Source organism: Cetorhinus maximus, chromosome 1 (genome assembly GCF_964194155.1).
Source record: "Cetorhinus maximus chromosome 1, sCetMax3.hap1.1, whole genome shotgun sequence".
In the NCBI taxonomy this organism is placed as follows: Eukaryota; Metazoa; Chordata; class Chondrichthyes; order Lamniformes; family Cetorhinidae; genus Cetorhinus; species Cetorhinus maximus.
In genome coordinates, this window is record NC_135879.1 from 200,275,274 (window position 1) to 200,292,188 (window position 16,915).

Consider the following 16,915-nt stretch of genomic DNA (forward strand, 5'->3'; position numbering starts at 1 on the left):
AATTAAGCTGCATGTTGCCTGGCCTGTTGCTGAATGCTACAAATCCCCCACAGATGGTGCCAAATTGAATGTGATGTCAGAAATGAGGGAAACTTCACTCTCGAGTGCACTGAATCTTTGTGGGCAACTTTTTCTAAGGTTACTGTGTGTGCTGTCCCTTCACTATTTACTGTAAAACCCACACCAATCTATTTACCCCTTTTTAAAAAGCTTATTTTTTTTTCCTTTCATAGCAGCTGCATTTTCCAAAGTTGAGTCCCTTTTTGGCTAGAACAGTATATTTATTCCCTATCGGGAAATAAACCAATAAGCATTATTTGCAACAGTAGTGGTGGTATTATTAAAGAAGTAGGGAGGAGGGGTGGCGGGAAGTCAAGTAACCCTGAAGTACCCCTATCAAATACAAACCCAACTTGTGTTCTTGATTAACATGTCCTATTTTATACACATGTACCGAGTGTAAGCAGTCATAGATACTATAGCTGACTGCTTAGATGGGCAATAACAGAAAAGTTTTTGGAAAGATGAAAAGTGGATCTGCACTCATCCATTACAATAGCCAGCCGAGAGTTGGGATTAAAGATACATTTTCAGATTATTGGGAAGTGACAGGTGATGTACCCTAGGTGATGTATCCTGAGGATCAGCAATGGGGCCCCAGCTTTTCGATTTATGTATGTGTGGTCTAGATTTAGAAATTAGGTGAGTATATTAAACATGTGATATGTGATTAAATATGTGGAGCTGTAGTCAGTTGTGAAGAAAGAAATAGAAAATTTCCAAAGGACATTAGCAGATTGCACTGGGGCTCAGTTAGCTCACTTGGCTGGATGGCTAACGAGTGGTTCAGAATAACGCCAACAATGCAGGTTCGATTCCTAACTGAGGTAGGACATTCCGGATGAGGTGGACATGGGATCCCTGCCTCTTTGCCCTGCCCTGAGAGTGGAAGGCAATGGCAAACAACCATTGACAAAAACTGCCAAGAAAATGACTCAGTATGAAGCATTAGCAGATAATGAGCCAAGGACCTGTCTTTGGCAGAGCACACATGGATGAATGGATGATTAACAGTTTAGGATGGAACAATGCCAAATGCAGTTCAAGCTAAAAAAGTGTTAGGTGATATAATAATGGTAAGTGGGAGTATAATAATGGAAAACATTAGAAATGAACTAAGTGATTTCCAGGTAAACAAACTATTTAAAGATGCCTCGTAGGACCAAAAACTGACCAATGGGCTGCTAAACTTCATCAGGAGGTATAAAATATAAGATCAGTAAAATTATATTTGAAGTTTAATTAAATGCAGCCAAATTTACAAAAGATTATACGATCAGCTGTCAGTATCTGAAAGAGAGTATAAACTATCAGTTGGAATCTATCTTCTAACTTTTCTCCTTGAATTCTATTGAATGATCTCAGAATCATAGAATAGTTACAAACAGTCGTTTGGTAGTATAGAACTTGAGTATCGCCTAAAAAAGACATTTTGTCAAAGCTTTTTGTCTTGCACTCATCAGGACAATTCACAAGCATACCAATATCATGGAAACAACAACTTTATACTGTGTAAGAAGAGAATGCTGATTGGTTGGTCAGTGGACTCTGGTAGAGGCATTGCCATGGAGAATGCATCATTTAATGGTGATTGAGGATTAATTGTCAAGCATTGTTTGAAATTTAAACCAGGCAGCTGACGCTGATTGGTCAAGATATTGCTCTGAGGAATGTGCCAATGATTGGCTATCACTTTTTTTTTAGCTGAAACAGGCGCAATGTATATACATGTTCTTTCTGTCGACAAAGAACAGGGCCCTGGGTATTAATATATGTAGCTTCCAGTACATGCAAATGTAACACACTCCGAGCCATGCTGACAATCTTAAATTGGTCATCAGCACACGGAGGATTACTTATTAAATGTTGTTCACAGAATCATATCTAATGTTGTACTCTGTTTTTTAAGTTGTGCAAACACAGGCTGGTTAGGTACGGTCTCTATCTTGCGCATTGCAAACAGCGGAAGGAACATGCTGTTGATACGATTTGCCAGTCTTTAGGATGTATGACCTATATACCTATCATCACACTGGTACTGAAATTCATATACTATATTACTCATTTGTGTTATAGGCAGAACATCTTTTTGGCTTGGCAGCAGCATCTGTTAGTGGTGAATATCACTCGTGATGCTACTAGATAATAGCAGTGTGAAACGGCTAGCTCCATCTGTTGCTCAAATTTTTCTAATACCTTTCCCTTCCAGGGTAATCTGAGGTAGACTGGGCATTTTTCAGGGCCGAAAGTGATGGCCTTAGGCCCGTTCATGAGCTTGCACGATAGCGCAAAATAATCTGATAATCTGACCATTATCCCACAGGATGTCTTTGCACCCTATTTCAGCATCCAGCTTGCATGGTGAGCAAATGGATTGGGCCCTATTTACAAGGTTGCTGATAAGACCAATCTTTTAGTGTTTGGAATTGTAAGAATCCCAACGTGTATACTGACCAGTGAAGGTAGGCTTGCGGTAGACCATGGTAGAGACCCCCGGCAAATTTTTCAACTGGTACATCAAGGAAAGGAAGTTCATTTGACTGCTGCATTTCAATTGTGAATTTGAATGCAGGATGGAGCCCATTAAGACAGGTAAGGAAATTCTTATGTGCTGCTGCAGATTTAAATATAGCAAACGTGTTATCCACATATTGGAAATATGAAAGAGGTAGGAGGTTAGGTGACATCCCATGGAACCCAACAAAGATGTTTGCGAGAGCTGGGCCTAGAGGCGATCCCATGGCAACAACATCTATTTAGGCGTACGTGCTCAACTTAACTGCGCGAGTTGCTGAATTCATAAGCTTAATAAATACTGATTCACACTGTCTGCAGACAAAAAAAACGTGCATACATTGTGCCTGTTTCAGCTAAACAAAATAAGTGACAGCCATTTGCTGACTCATCCCTCAAGGGCAATGCCTTGACCAATCAGGGTCAAGCTGCCAGGTTTAAATGTCAAACAATGCTTGGCAGTTAACTGTCAGTGGCCATCAGTGGTGATTTCTCCATGGCAACACCATTTGCCAACCAATCAGCACTCCCTTCACAAACAGTATAAATTGTTGTTTTCCAATTTATGTTGGTATTCTTGCGAGTCCTGATAAGTGCAAGCTGAAAAGCTTAGACATGTCTCTTTTTCAGTAATATCATACTTCATATACATATAGGGTTTATATTTCTAAGCTGAATTACAGGCATGCATCCCTGGAAAAATTAAGACTATTAACACTTTGGCACTTTTTCCAGCATTTTAATTGATATATAGATGTGTAATCAGGGGATTAAGTGGCTCGGGAGACTACAGCGCATTGCAAATTCTTCATCATTCATTAAAGAATAACATAGGAACATAGGGTTTCGGAGCAGGAGTAGGCTATTCAGCCCTTTGACAATTTAGATGTTATCATGTTTTCTCATGATCTGCATGCACTAAACAAACTTACCATCACACTTATTTTTATTAATTTATTTACTATTGACACAGTTCCAACATCTGATACGTTGGTCATTTCAAGGCCATAATTATCATTTATATTTAGAGGACCACTGATTATTGTAATAAGTGTCTTCACTAAACCTGATCAAGCCACAAACTTCCACTGAACAAAGATTTACTAATAGCTACAATCTGATTGCATCAGATGTACATAAAAGTGGATTTGAATCTATTTCAATTATAGCCTAAAAGCAGCAAGGTTGAACAGGGTGAGGTTCTCTTCTTTAAAAAGATGAGTGAGGGATAACCAAATTGAGGCCTTTAAGATTAAGAAAGGGTTTGGTGGGTTAGACTATTTTTATTCTTTCATGGGATGTGGATGTCACTGGCTCTACCAGCTTCTGTTGCCCATTCCAAAGCAGCCTCTGAGAAGGTGGTGGTGAGCCACTGCCTTGAACCACTGCAGTCCATCTGGTGCGGGTACTCCCAGGGTGCTATTAGGAAGGGTATTCCAGGATGTAGAGAGGCCATTGCAGGAGAGACTGAAACTAGGGCTATAAATGTAAGGTAGTCGCAAATAAACCCAGTAGAGAATTTAGGAGAAATACTTTTTTTATTACTCTAGAGTTATTAGAATATGGAACTGTTTACCACATGGTGTAGTTGAAGAGAATAACATAGATGCATTTAAGGGGAAACTAGATAAGTACATGCGGGAGAAAGGAAACAAAGGTTATGTTGATACAGTTGGATGAAGAGGGGTAGAAGGAGACTCTTGTGGAGCATCAAAAACTGCATGGACCAGTTGTGTTGAGTTATCTGTTTCTGTGCTACAAATTCTATGGCCCGAATCTTCCATTCAGGGTCGGAACCCCTACTTCCAACCCTGATCGGACAAAAAAAATACACATACCTTCCTCTGATTTTTCAGGGCAATCTTCCCTGGGAGCTAGGTCGGGTCGGGGGGTAGTTGGGGTGCCTGGAGGAGGCAGTCACAGGACAAGAGGCAGATAAAGGATGAGAGATTAAAGGAAAAATTTGAATTCCTATTGTTTAGTTCCCAACTTCATGATGTCCCAAAGCACTTTACAGTCATTGAAGCTGTTCTGAAGTGTAGTCACTGTTTTAATTTAGGAAAACACAACAGCCAATTAGTGCACAGCAAGCTCCCAAAAACAACAATGTGATAATGATCAGATAATCTACTTTGTATGATGTTGGCTGAGGGATTAATATTGACCAGGACATTAGGGATAACACTCCTGCTGGTCTTCAAATATTTCGAGGGTGACAGGGCCTTAGTTTAACATCTCTCTGGTGGGGGGAGTCTGGGGTGGTCAGTGAGAGTGATTTGGGGAGTGGGTAGGGTCAATTCAGTAGGTGTTAGATTAGGTTTTAATGTCTGTCTAACATTTTCTGGGTAATTATCCAGATGAGTAAGCCAGAACTGTCTGAAGTCTCTGACTGTAACTCAGAGTTGGAGATTATTTTGGAAGGTCCTGGGGAGCATGGGAATTGCCCTTCAGAAGCTCAAACTTCCTGGGCAATTCTCACTGAGTTATTGCATTAGGACTTCCAAGGTGTCCCGTAGACTATCTGGAGACCAGCAGATCTGGGCCTATATTTTCTAATCTGTGCACTGCTTCATATGGGAGAATATCCACGATCAAACTGGATTTGAAGCTATTATGGTGAATTGTGTTTGTTCTGGTGGTCTATTAGCCCAAAAAATTATTTTTGTAGTACTAGTATGATACTCCGCTATCTTAACAGGCGTTTTAAGATGAAAAGCCTCTCAATTAAGGTAGCTGGCAGGAATGTTATGCAAATAAGACAAGCATTTGTTTGCTTGTCATGAAAATATAATAATTCTCAAAATATTATTGTAATGGTAGGCTTATAGTGGAGTTTGGATAGCTTATCTGTGTGTACGCGTGTGTGTGTGTGTGGGATTTAACTGAATTGGAGACAGCTGGTCTGGAGGCTTTGAGTCATCAACAACAAGCTAGGTTTGAAATGCTAAATAAGTAAACATGGCTGAAGTTTTAGAACCTGAGATGTAATAAAATTTGCATTTTTAGATAAATTAGGTTAGTTTAAATTTCAAAGAGATGGTAAGATGTTACACCTAGCCAGAAGAAGCTAAGCCAAACAGTGTTTTATTTTTCCCACAGGTTACTGATAAAATTAGTACTATGTATTATGTGAAAGGTAAAGTTCCAAAGACATATTGGAACAATGCAATTTTCATTAAAAAGGGAGACACATGTATAAAGGAGATGAGGCTATGTGTCAGGAGAAGACATTCTAAGATCTAACAAGTGTGAAAAGCCTCCAGCCTCTGTGCATCAAGTTGCTGTCTACAGGAACCAAAGCTGAGAAAACTCACTTTGAATTCTCCTATCCAGAGTATTGTGTTGTTTTGCCTGGGTCTGTTTAAATCTATTTGGTTTACTGTTGCCTTAACGGAGGTGTAACTGGGAGTCAGATTAATTAGAGGTTTTAGGAGTTACTATAATAGTAATTTGTAGACCTATGTATGTGCTTGAAATCTTTCCTTTTGTTAATAAATGTTTAATTTAGTTTTCCAAAAACCTCTGAAGTCATGGTAGTCTTATTACTTCTGAATTCAGGGCACGCACTTCGAAATAAAATGCAAAATGCAAAACAGTTGCGACCGCGTGATCAAGTTTCCCTCGTGGATTTGATCCGCCTGGCACACATCATCTACCACGTCATAACAGCTAAAATCACCAATAATAATTTCTGGCTTTGGTCTCCACATTAATTCGATAATGTAGAATATTGTCACAGTAATTGTCACAAAGCTTTCCTGATTTGCATTCCCATGTAAGACTGATAGTCAGGAAAAGACCAGCTGGTCCATCCAAGTCTATTCCACACCATGATATCTGGATCATCGTGGCTAAACAGCTAAACACTACTTCCCTTCCCTGACCACACCCTTATACCAACCCCCACCTCTCCAACCCCACCCCGAGTGAGGGACCAATCCAGCTCCCTCTTGAAGGCTGCAGCATGAAGAACACCAACTGGCAATATATTTCCAGAGGCTCAATTCTCTGAGTTCAAAGTTATTGAGCCCATTTAATATTAGAACAGTGAGTACCTTTCAAAAAGTACTTCATTGTATGGAAAATACTTTGAAACGTCTAGAGATTGTGAACAGAGTTATGTAAATAAGTGCTTTCTTGCTAAAAAGCAAAATACTGTGGATGTTGGAAATCTGAAATAAAAACAAAAAGTGCTGGAAAAACTCAGCAAGTCTGGCAGCATCTGTGGAGAGAGAAACAGAGCTAACATTTCAAGTCCGTATGACTCTTCTTCAGAGCTCCTCTTCTAAGGTGAGAGAGGGGTGGAAACTTTTTTCCAGGTCCAGAGGAGAGCATGAAGCAGCACCGATGCAGTCATCAGTGTACCGAAAAAAAGAGTTGTGGCATGGGGCCTGAGTAGGACTGGAACAAGGAATGTTCCACATACCCCACAAAAAGATAGGCATAACTGGGCCCCATGTGGTTACACATAGCCACACCTTTCATTTGTTCAGTGAGATCAAAGTTCAACCAGATGGAGGAAAGTGATGGTGGGTGTGGATTGTTTGGGCTTCTGTTCAAGGGAGAAGTGGAGAGCGCTCAGACCATCCTGGTGGGGGTTGGAGGTGTAGAGGGATTGGATGTCTGTGGTGAAGAGGAGGCGGTTTGGGCCAGGAAACTGGAAATTGTTTATATGACATGGGGCATCGGAGGAATCGCGAATGTAGGTGGGAAGAGACTGGAAAGGGGAGAGAAAATGGAGTCAAGATGAAAAGAAATGAGTTCCTTGGAGCAAGAACAGGCTGCCACGATGGGTCTACCAGGAGAGTCCTGTTTGTGGATATTGGGAAGGAGGTAGACGGGCTGGGAGACAATGAAGTTGGAAGCTGTAGAGGGAACATCTCTGAAGAAGAGTCATATGGACTTGAAACGTTAACTCTATTTCTCTCTGCACAGATGCTGCCAGACCTGCTGAGTTTATCCAGCATTTTTTTGTTTTTGCTTTCTTGCTAATATTATCTTGGTGTGTGATGCCATCTTGTGCTTTTGGTCCTAAAACCTTTAATTTTATTATGAAAATTTGATATATTCAGTACACCCTTGATTATTTGCTTCCAAAAAGTGGATATGCTATTGCTTCAAAAAAATAAAAGTGTGAATACCCTCCACCCTATCTTTGCCTATAACGCTGACTTTATCAGAATTTAACAGATTGTTTCTATGCTTGCTTAAACGTCGGTGTAATGCACATTAATATAGGTAGGCCATGGGCATCGATTTAGTGCCTCAGTGCTTAACTGGTGGAGAAAGCATAGACCTGATGGCAAAATCCAAGATACATGAAAATCATGGACCACGACTGCTCTCAGCTGTTGAGGAATTTTGTATGTATAAGACCATAAGACATAGGAGCAGAAATTAGGCCATTCGGCCCATCGAGTCAGCTCCGCCATTCAATCATGGCTGATAAGTTTCTCAACCCCAGTCTCCCACCTTCTCCCTGTAACCTTTGACCCCCTTACCAATCAAGAACCTATCTATCTCGGTCTTAAATACACTCAATGACCTGGCCTCCACAGCCTTCTGTGGCAATGAATTCCATATGCAAGTGTCATGTACATGGCTAGGAGCACCTGCTGTCAATGAGTGAGAATATCAATTTGACAGCTCTCAACACTGAATTGCAACAGTTTTGTGTTCTAGGCCTCCTACAAGCACTGTTTTTAGATTGATCAAACTCAATCCATTTGTGGTCTCTGCATTTCAGCAGAGGGGTCTTGTATCTGATCCATAGTTGAGTTGACAGGAATGTTAATACCATATAATGTCGTGAATTACAATAGCCCAACATTTGCTGCCAAAATAATATTGAGGCTAATAACCATCTCCATTCCTTGTGTGTAAATGGTACAGACTGCAGCCTCAAGTGAGGGTAGATATGCAGTTAAATGCAGAAATCCAAAAGTTGCTGTGTTTTTTTATATTCCTTTTTCTCTCTTGCTTAATTCAATCCTTCTCTCCCTCTATTTTTGCTGATCAACCTTAAATTTATACACGCTAATTTACATGTCCTTTGCAGTCCTTGCTGTATTAATTTCACAATCCTTCATTCTGATTGGTTAAAAAGGTACACAGTTGTTTTCCATATTGATTCAGATCTCAGTTGCTCAGTTTCTATGCTCGCACTACAGCAACTTGCTGCACAAACAACTTTAAACTTTTCCTTGCAGGTTTAGATTCTAACTCACAGCACATGCACTATTCCTGCAAAATGCGGTCCAATTATAATTGATCTTATGATATTTACACACAAAGGCATGTATGCTGTTGTAACTGGCCATACTCTAGTGAAACTATACTGAGTCTAAATCCAGGATTTTGGTGAGTGAGTGGATCTTAAAGGTCAATCTCTCTCTAAAGCCTAGTTTTTGTTTACATTTGACACCTAACTAAAAATTACTGTTTTTTTTAAATTCATTCACGAGATGTGGGCTTCGCTGGCTGGGCCAGCATATATTGCCCCTAGTTGGCCATGAGAATGTGGTGGTAACCTGCTTTCTTGAACTGCTGCAGTCCATGTGGTGTAGGTACACCCACAGTGCTGTTTGGAAGGGAGTTCCAGGATTTTCACCCAGCGACAGTGAAGGAGTGGCAATATATTTCCAAGTCAGGATGGTGGGTAAGTTGGAGGGGAACTTCCAGGTGGTGGTGTTCCCATCTATCTGCTGCCCTTGCCCTTCCAGTGGTAATGGTCGTGAGTTTGGAAGGTGCTGTCGAAGGAGCCTAGGTGAATTCCTCAGTGCATCTTGTAGGTGGTGTACACTGCTGCTACTGTGCGTTGGTGATGGAGGGAGTGAATGTTTGTAGATGTGGTGCCAGTTAAGTGGCTGCTTTGTCCTGGACTACGTTAAGCTTCTTGAGGCTTGTGGGAGCTGCACTCATCCAGGCAAGTGGGAAGTATTCCATCACATTCCTGACTTGTGCCTTGTAGATGGTGGACAGGCTTTACGGAGTCAGGAGGTGGGTTACTCATCACACGATTCCTAGCCTCTGACCTGCTCTTGTAGCCACAGTATTCATATGGCTATTCCAGTTCAGTTTCTGGTCAATGGTAACCCCCAGGATGTTGATAATGGGGGATTCAGTGATGGTAATGCCATTGAACATCAAGGGGCAATGGTTGGATTCCCTCTTGTTGGAGATGATCATTGCCTGACACTTGTGTGGTGCGAATGTTATTTACCACTTGTCAGCCCAAGCCTGGATATTGTCCAGTTCTTGCTGCATTTAGATATGGACTGCTTCAGTATCTGACGAGTCACAAATGATGCCGACCATCGTGCAATCATCAGCAAACATCCCTACTTTTAAACTTATAATGGAAGGAAGGTCATTGGTGAAGCAGCTGAAGATCGTTGGGCCGAGGACACTACCCTGAGGAACTCCTGCGGTGATGTCCTGGAGCTGAGATGACTGACCTCCAACAACCACAACTATTTTCTTTTGTGCTAGGTATGACTCCAACCAGTGGAGAGTTTCCCCCCCCCCCCGAATTCCCATTGATTCCAGTTTTGCTGGGGCTCCATGATGCCACACTCTGTCAAATGCGACTTTGATGTCAAGGGCAGTCACCCTCACCTCATCTCGAGAGTTCTGCTCTTAGTGGCCCTGGCAGAACTCAAACTGGGCGTCAGTGAGCAGGTTACTACTAAGCAAGTGCCGTTTGATAGCACTGTTGATGACCCCTTCCATTACTTTACTGATGATTGAGAGCAGACTGATGGGGTGATAATTGGCCGGGTTGGATTTGTCCCGCTTTTTGTGTACAGGACATATCTGGGCAATTTTCCACATAGCCGGGTAGATGCCAGTGTTGTAGTTGTACTGGAACAGCTTTGCTAGGGGCACGACAAGATCTGGAGTACAAGTCTTCAGTACTATTGCCGGAATATTGTCAGGGCACATAGCCTTTGCAGTATCCAGTGCCTTCAGCCGTTTATTGATATCATGTGGAGTGAATCGAATTTACTGAAGACTGGCATCTGTGATGCTGGGGACCTCCGGATCTGGCCGAGATAGATCATCCACTCGGCACTTCTGGCTGAAGATTGTAGCAAATGCTTCAGCCTTATCTTTTGCACTGATGTGCTGGGCTCCTCCATCATTGAGGATGGGAATATTTTTGGAGCCTTCTCCTCCAGTGAGTTGTTTAATTGTCTACCACCATTCGCGACTGGATGTAGCAGGACTGCAGAGCTTAGATCTGATCTGTTGGTGGTGGGATCATTTAGCTCTGTCTATCACTTGCTGCTTATGCTGTCTGGCACACAAGTAGTCCTGTATTATAGTTTCACCAGGTTGACACCTCATTTTTAGGTATGCCTGGCATGCTCTCCTGCACTCTTCATTGAATCAGAGTTGATCCCCTGGCTTGATGGTAATGTTAGAGTGGGGGCCATGAGGTTGCAGATTGTGTTTGAGTACAATTCTGCTGCTGCTGATGGCCCACAGCACCTCATGGATGCCCAGTCTTGAGTTACTAGATCTGTTCGAAATCTATCCCATTTAGCACGGTGGTAGTGCCACACCACATGATGGAGGGTATCCTCAACGTGAAGGAGGGACTTCGTCTCCACAACAACTGTGCAGTGGTCACTCCTACTGATACTGTCATGGACAGATGCATCTACGGCAGGCAGGTTGGTAAGGATGAGGTCAAGTGTTGACCTCTTGTTGGTTCCCTCACCACCTGCCGCAGACCCAGCTGTGTCATTTAGGACTCGGCCAGCTCGGTCAGTGGTGGTGCTACCAAGCCATTCTTGGTAATGGGCACCCCACTCTGTGCCCTTGCCACCCTCAGTGCTTCCTCCAAGTGGTGTTCAACATGGAGGAACACTGATTCATCAACTGAGGAAGGGCGGTATGTGGTAATCAAGAAATTTCCTTGCCCATGTTTGACCTGATGCCATGAGACTTCATGGGATCTGGAGTCGATGTTGAGGAACTCCCTCCCAACTGTAGACCACTGTGCCGCCAACTCTGCTGAGCCGATGGGTCAGGACATACTCAGGGATGGTGTTGGTGGTGTCTGGGACATTATCTGTAAGGAATGATTCCATGAGGATGACTGTGTCAGGCTGTTGCTTGACTAGTCTGTGAGATAGCTTTCCCAATTTGGCACTAGCCCCCAGATGTTAGTAAAGAGGACTTTGCAAGGTCAACAGGGCTGAGATTGCCGTTTGTTACAACTTGAGTGGCTTGCTAGGCCACTTCAGAGGGCATTTAAGAGTTAACCATATTGCTGTGGGTCTGGAGTCCCATGTAGGCCAGACCAGGTAAGGATGACAGATTTCCTTCCCTAAAGGACATTTAAGCTAAGAGGTGAGTTAAGTTTCTTCCAGTCTGAAACAGGAATATACAAGCTTCCTGAGAGCGGCAATAACTAATTAATAAGGCAGCTAGCTTAAACTGGTTTCTGAGCTTTAGCAGAGTTGATTCATCATTGTTTTTCAGAGAGTATATAAATACAGGGGTCCGAGTGCTGCTCGTCTGCATTGAGTGCTGCTCAAGTGCACATAGTGTGAAGCCAGGAGTTTGGTGAAGAGGGGGAACTATAAATTAATAAAAATAAATTTAATTAACACCATAAAGATGGCAGGACAGGTGACGCCTGCAGCGTGGGGGAGCTCCTGGATGCCAATACAATTATTGTCAACCACATCTGTGCTAAGTATCTGCGGCTTGAGGAGCTTTGGCTCAGCGTTAATGAGTTGGAGGCTGAGCCAGAGCCATTGCGACACATCAGGGAGAGGGAAAATTACCTTTGTTCCAGAAGGCAGTCACATCACTTAGGTTTGCGTTGTCTGATTTGGTGAGTGGTCAGGAACAGGAGGGTGTGACTGTGAGTCAGGTAGGTAAGAGGATGTAGAAGATGGGACTGGAGGAGTCTCAGCACTTGTAATTGAGCAACAAGTTTGAGGTTCTTGCAGCTTGCAGTGAGGGCTGTATTGTGGATGAGCAGACTGACCATGCCATCATGGTGCAGGAAACCATTCAATGGGCTGGCAGTTGAAAGGAATGTAGTGGTAGTCAAGGATGGTATAGTCAGCGGAAGAGACACTCTGCAGCCGAGATTAAGAATCCAGAAGACTGTGTTGCCAGTCCAGTGCCAGGGTTCGGGTTATCTGTAAGGGCTGAAGAGGAACTTGTAGTAGGAGGGGGAAGATCCAGTTGTCATGGTCCATATAGGTACCAACAATAGGTAGAACTAGGAAAGACGTATTGCCTAGGGAGTATGAGAAAATAGGCACTAAATTAAAAAGCAGAACCTCAAAGGTAATAATCTCTGGATTATTTCCTGATCCATGTGCAAATTGGTATAGGGTATATAAGATTAGAGAGATGAATGCTTGGCTCAAAGTCTGGTGTGGGAAAAGTGCATTCGTGGGGCACTGGCACCAGTACTGGGGAAATGGGGGCTGTACCACTGGGAGAGACTTCACCTGAACCATGATCGGACCAATGTTCTAGCAATTCGTATAACTAGGGAAGTAGAGAGGGCTTTGAATTAAATAGAGGGGGAAACTCTTTCGAGTTATCAACAGTCACAGATTGCAACTCTTTCGAGTACAATCACAGTTCTTGGTTTCCGGGAGTGGGACATGAACCCACAACCCTCTGATTCAAAGGCGAGGGTGCTATGGACTGAGCCACAGCTGACACCTCAAATAGAGGGGGAAGGGGTCATGTAGGGGCTGATTGGGTAAATTAAAGGGAAACGACAAGGCAATAGATCAAGGTAGCAACAAAGGTAATGATAATCAGAGTATAGAAAATAGGAGCAGGTGTAGGTCATTCAGCCCTTTGAGTTTGCTTCGCCATTCAGTATGATCGTGGCTGATCCTCCATCTCAACGCTGTACTCCTGTGCTCTCCCCATATCTCTTGATGCCTTTAAAGTCCAGAAATCTATCTATTTCCTTCTTAAATATATTCAGTGACTTGTTCTCCACAGCCTTCTGTGGTAGAGAATTCCAAAGGTTCACCACCCTCTGAGTGAAGAAGTTTCTCCTCATATCAGTCCTGGTCTCCCCCATATTCTGAGACTGTGACCTCTTGTTCTAGACCCCCCCAGCCAGAAGAAATATCATCCCTGTACCCAGTCTGTCCATCCCTGTTAGAATTTTATATGTTTCAATGAGATGATCTCTCATTCTTCCAAACTCCAGTGAATACAGGCCTAGTCACCCCAGTCTCTCCTCATATGACAACCCTGCCATCCCAGAAATCAGTCTGGTGAACCTTTGCTGTACCTGCTCTATGGCAAGTATATCCTTTCTTAGGTAAGGAGACCAAAACTGTGTACCATACTCCAGGTGTGGCCTCACCAAGGCCCTGTACAACTGCAATAAGCCATCCTTGCTCCTCTACTCAAGTCTCTCACAATGAAGACCAACTTACAGTTTGCTTTCTTAACTGCACCTGCATGCTTGATTTCAGTGATTGGTGTACAAGGGCACCCCGGTTCCTTTGTACGTCAACATTTCCCAATCTATCACCATTTAAATAATACTCTGCCATTCTGTTTTTCCTACCGAAGTGGATAACTTCACTCTTATACTGCATCTGCCATGTGTTTGCCACTCCCTCAACCTGTCTAAATCGCCTTGAAGCCTCTTAACACCCTCCTCATTGCTCACATTCCCACCAAGTTTCATGTTGTCAGAAAACTTGGAAATGTTACATTTGGTTCCCTCGTCCGAATCATTGACATATATTGTGAATAGCTGGGGCCCAAGCACTGATCCCTGCGGTACTCCAGTAGTCACTGCCTGCCACTCCTAAAAAGACCCATTTATTCCTACTTTGTTTCCTGTCTGCTAACCAATTCTCAATCCATGCCAATATATTACCCCCAATCCCATGTGCTTTAATTTTACTCTTCTGTGGGACTTGAGCAAAAGCTTTCTGAAAATACAAATATACCACGTTCACTGGCTCTCCCTTATCTATTCTCATCCCCAAAGAACTCCAGTAGGCTTGTCAAATATGATTTCTCTTTCATAAATCAATGTTGACTTTGTCTAATCCCATTGATATTTTCTAAGTGTCCTATTGTCATATCCTTTGCAATAGACTCTAGCATTTTTCCTACTACTAATTGGTCTGTAATTTGCTGTGTTCTCCCTCCCTCCTTTTTTAAATAGTGGGGTTACATTTGCCACCCTCCAATCTGCCAGGACTATTCCAGAATCGACAGAATTTGGGAAGATGACAACCAATGCATCCACTATTTCCATGGCCGCCACTTTTAGCACCCTGGGATGTAGTGTGGCAGGAAGGGAAAGTAATTGCAAACTTAAGTGTGTATCAGCAGATAGGGCCAGAGTTTACAAAAACAATAAGAAAAACTGAAATAAATTAGAAACTGAATTAAAAATGGAACAGTAAAAAAACCTTATTCTGCACCTGAATGCCCACGGCATTCACATTAAAACAGATGAATTGTCAGCTCAAATAAAAATTCATATGTGTGACCTGATAGCCATTACAGAGACGTGGCTACAAGGGAACCAAAGCTGGGACCTGAATATCCAAGGGTATGTGACATTCAGGAAGGACAGGAAGCTAGGAAAAGGTGGTGGGGTATCTCTGCTAAATAAAGAGGGCATTAGTACAGTAGTGAGAGATGACCTTAGTTCTAAACATCAAGGCGTAGAATCAGTTTTAGTGGAACTAAAACAACAAGGGGCAGAAACTTTGGTGGGAGTTGTCGATAGGCCATCAAACAGCAGTAGTAATGCAAATCACAATATAAATCAGGAAATGATTTATTGTAACAAGGGTCTGACAGTAAACATGGTGGATTTCAATCTACATATACACTTTGTGAACCTAATGTTGAAGACAAATTCCTGGATGTAGGCAAGATGGTTTTCAAAAGCAGTACGTCGAAAAACCAAGTAGGGAATGGGCTATTTTAGATCTAATATCGTGCAATGACAAAGGACTAATGAAGAAACTTGTTGTAAAGGAGTCTTGAGGAAAGAGTGATCATAATATAATAGAATTTTACATTAAGTTTGGAAATGATGCAGTTCAATCAGAAACTAGGGCTGGGATTTTCTGCGCGTGTGTTCAGTGGCAAGATCAGAAAATCTCATAAGAAGGCCCTAGTCGTGTTTCCCGGCGACATAAATCCAGGAAAGCAATTGTTCCTCCCTCACGCCACCCTCCCCCCGTCAAAGGTGGGTTGCGTTTCCTGCCGTGGGCGTCGGGAACTTAATTTGAATACATTTGTATGTCATTATTGTGGCCACATGTGGAATCAACCCCCCATGTCAAATTTAAAACCAATGTCTGTGTGATTTTAGAATGGTATGATTTATAACTGCCTTTAAAAGGCATACGCCTTGCAACCTAAACTTGAAGGGGAACTCGAAGGTGATTGCATACAAATTAGCGCAGTGCTCACGAGGATTTCAGTGCAAGGGAGCGGCTCTGCAGATTCGGGGGGATCACAGGCAAGTCTCCAGAGTGGCTTCTTCATGGCTAGCTTGTGGTGCCAGGGCTAGGGCAACAGTGCCGGAGAGAAGGGACCCATGGGGCAAGGGCAACAGTGCCAGAGAGAAGGAACCCGCGGGGCAAGGGCAACAGTGCCAGAGAGAATGGAACCTCGGGGCAAGGGCAACAGTGCCAAACAGAAGGGAACTGTGGGGCAAGGGCTACAGTGCCGAACAGAAGGGAAGCTTGGGGCAAGGAGGGAGGGTCATAGAATCATAGAAAAGATAAGGTGCAGAAAGAGGCCATTCAGCTCATCGTCTCTGCACCAGCCAAAAAGGTAATAAAGAAACTAGCTGCTCATTTGAATCCCACTTTGCAGCACCTAGTCTGTAGCCTTGCAGGTCACAGCACTCCAGAGGCAGATCCAGGTACCTTTTAAATGAGTTAAGCATTTCAGCTTCAACTATCATGGCAGCCATGGGTTATGGCAGCACAGGCTGAAGGTTGCATACTAACACATGCTGGGGATGATGGGGTAGTAGGGGGGAGAAAACGGCTAGGCAAATGGAAATACATGTCAAAGATGAGCACTCTTCCACAGTTGAGACAGTCTAACTTGAGCTTAATTGTCATGTTTGAAGTCAGACTAGTCAAGCAATTGCACTCAGTCAAGCAATACTAATTCCTGAGAGCGCCAGTGATTGTTCCTCCACTTTTAATCCCTCACATGCAGACTTCAGGATTAAATGAGTGCAGTGGTGCTTCAGAACCATTGGGCAACTGGGCAAGCTTGAGGATCCCCTTGGGGAAGGTGGCCATAGAACAATGATGGAGGAGTGCGCTCCTAATCCCTTGCATTA

General features: G+C 43.0%; 1 protein-coding gene across 2 annotated transcripts in view; it reads left to right on the forward strand.

Annotated features, from left to right (window-relative positions):
• The window catches only part of amacr (alpha-methylacyl-CoA racemase), a 104,867-nt gene that overhangs the window by 13,020 nt on the left and 74,932 nt on the right, over positions 1 to 16,915 (forward strand). The window contains exon 2 of one of the 2 annotated variants that reach the window (XM_078551708.1): positions 1,524 to 1,597. The exons of the other annotated variant lie outside the window; for it this stretch is intronic. The gene's annotated coding sequence lies outside the window, so the exon portion shown is untranslated. The remainder of the gene's footprint in view (positions 1 to 1,523; positions 1,598 to 16,915) is intronic. 2 annotated transcript variants of the gene reach the window in all.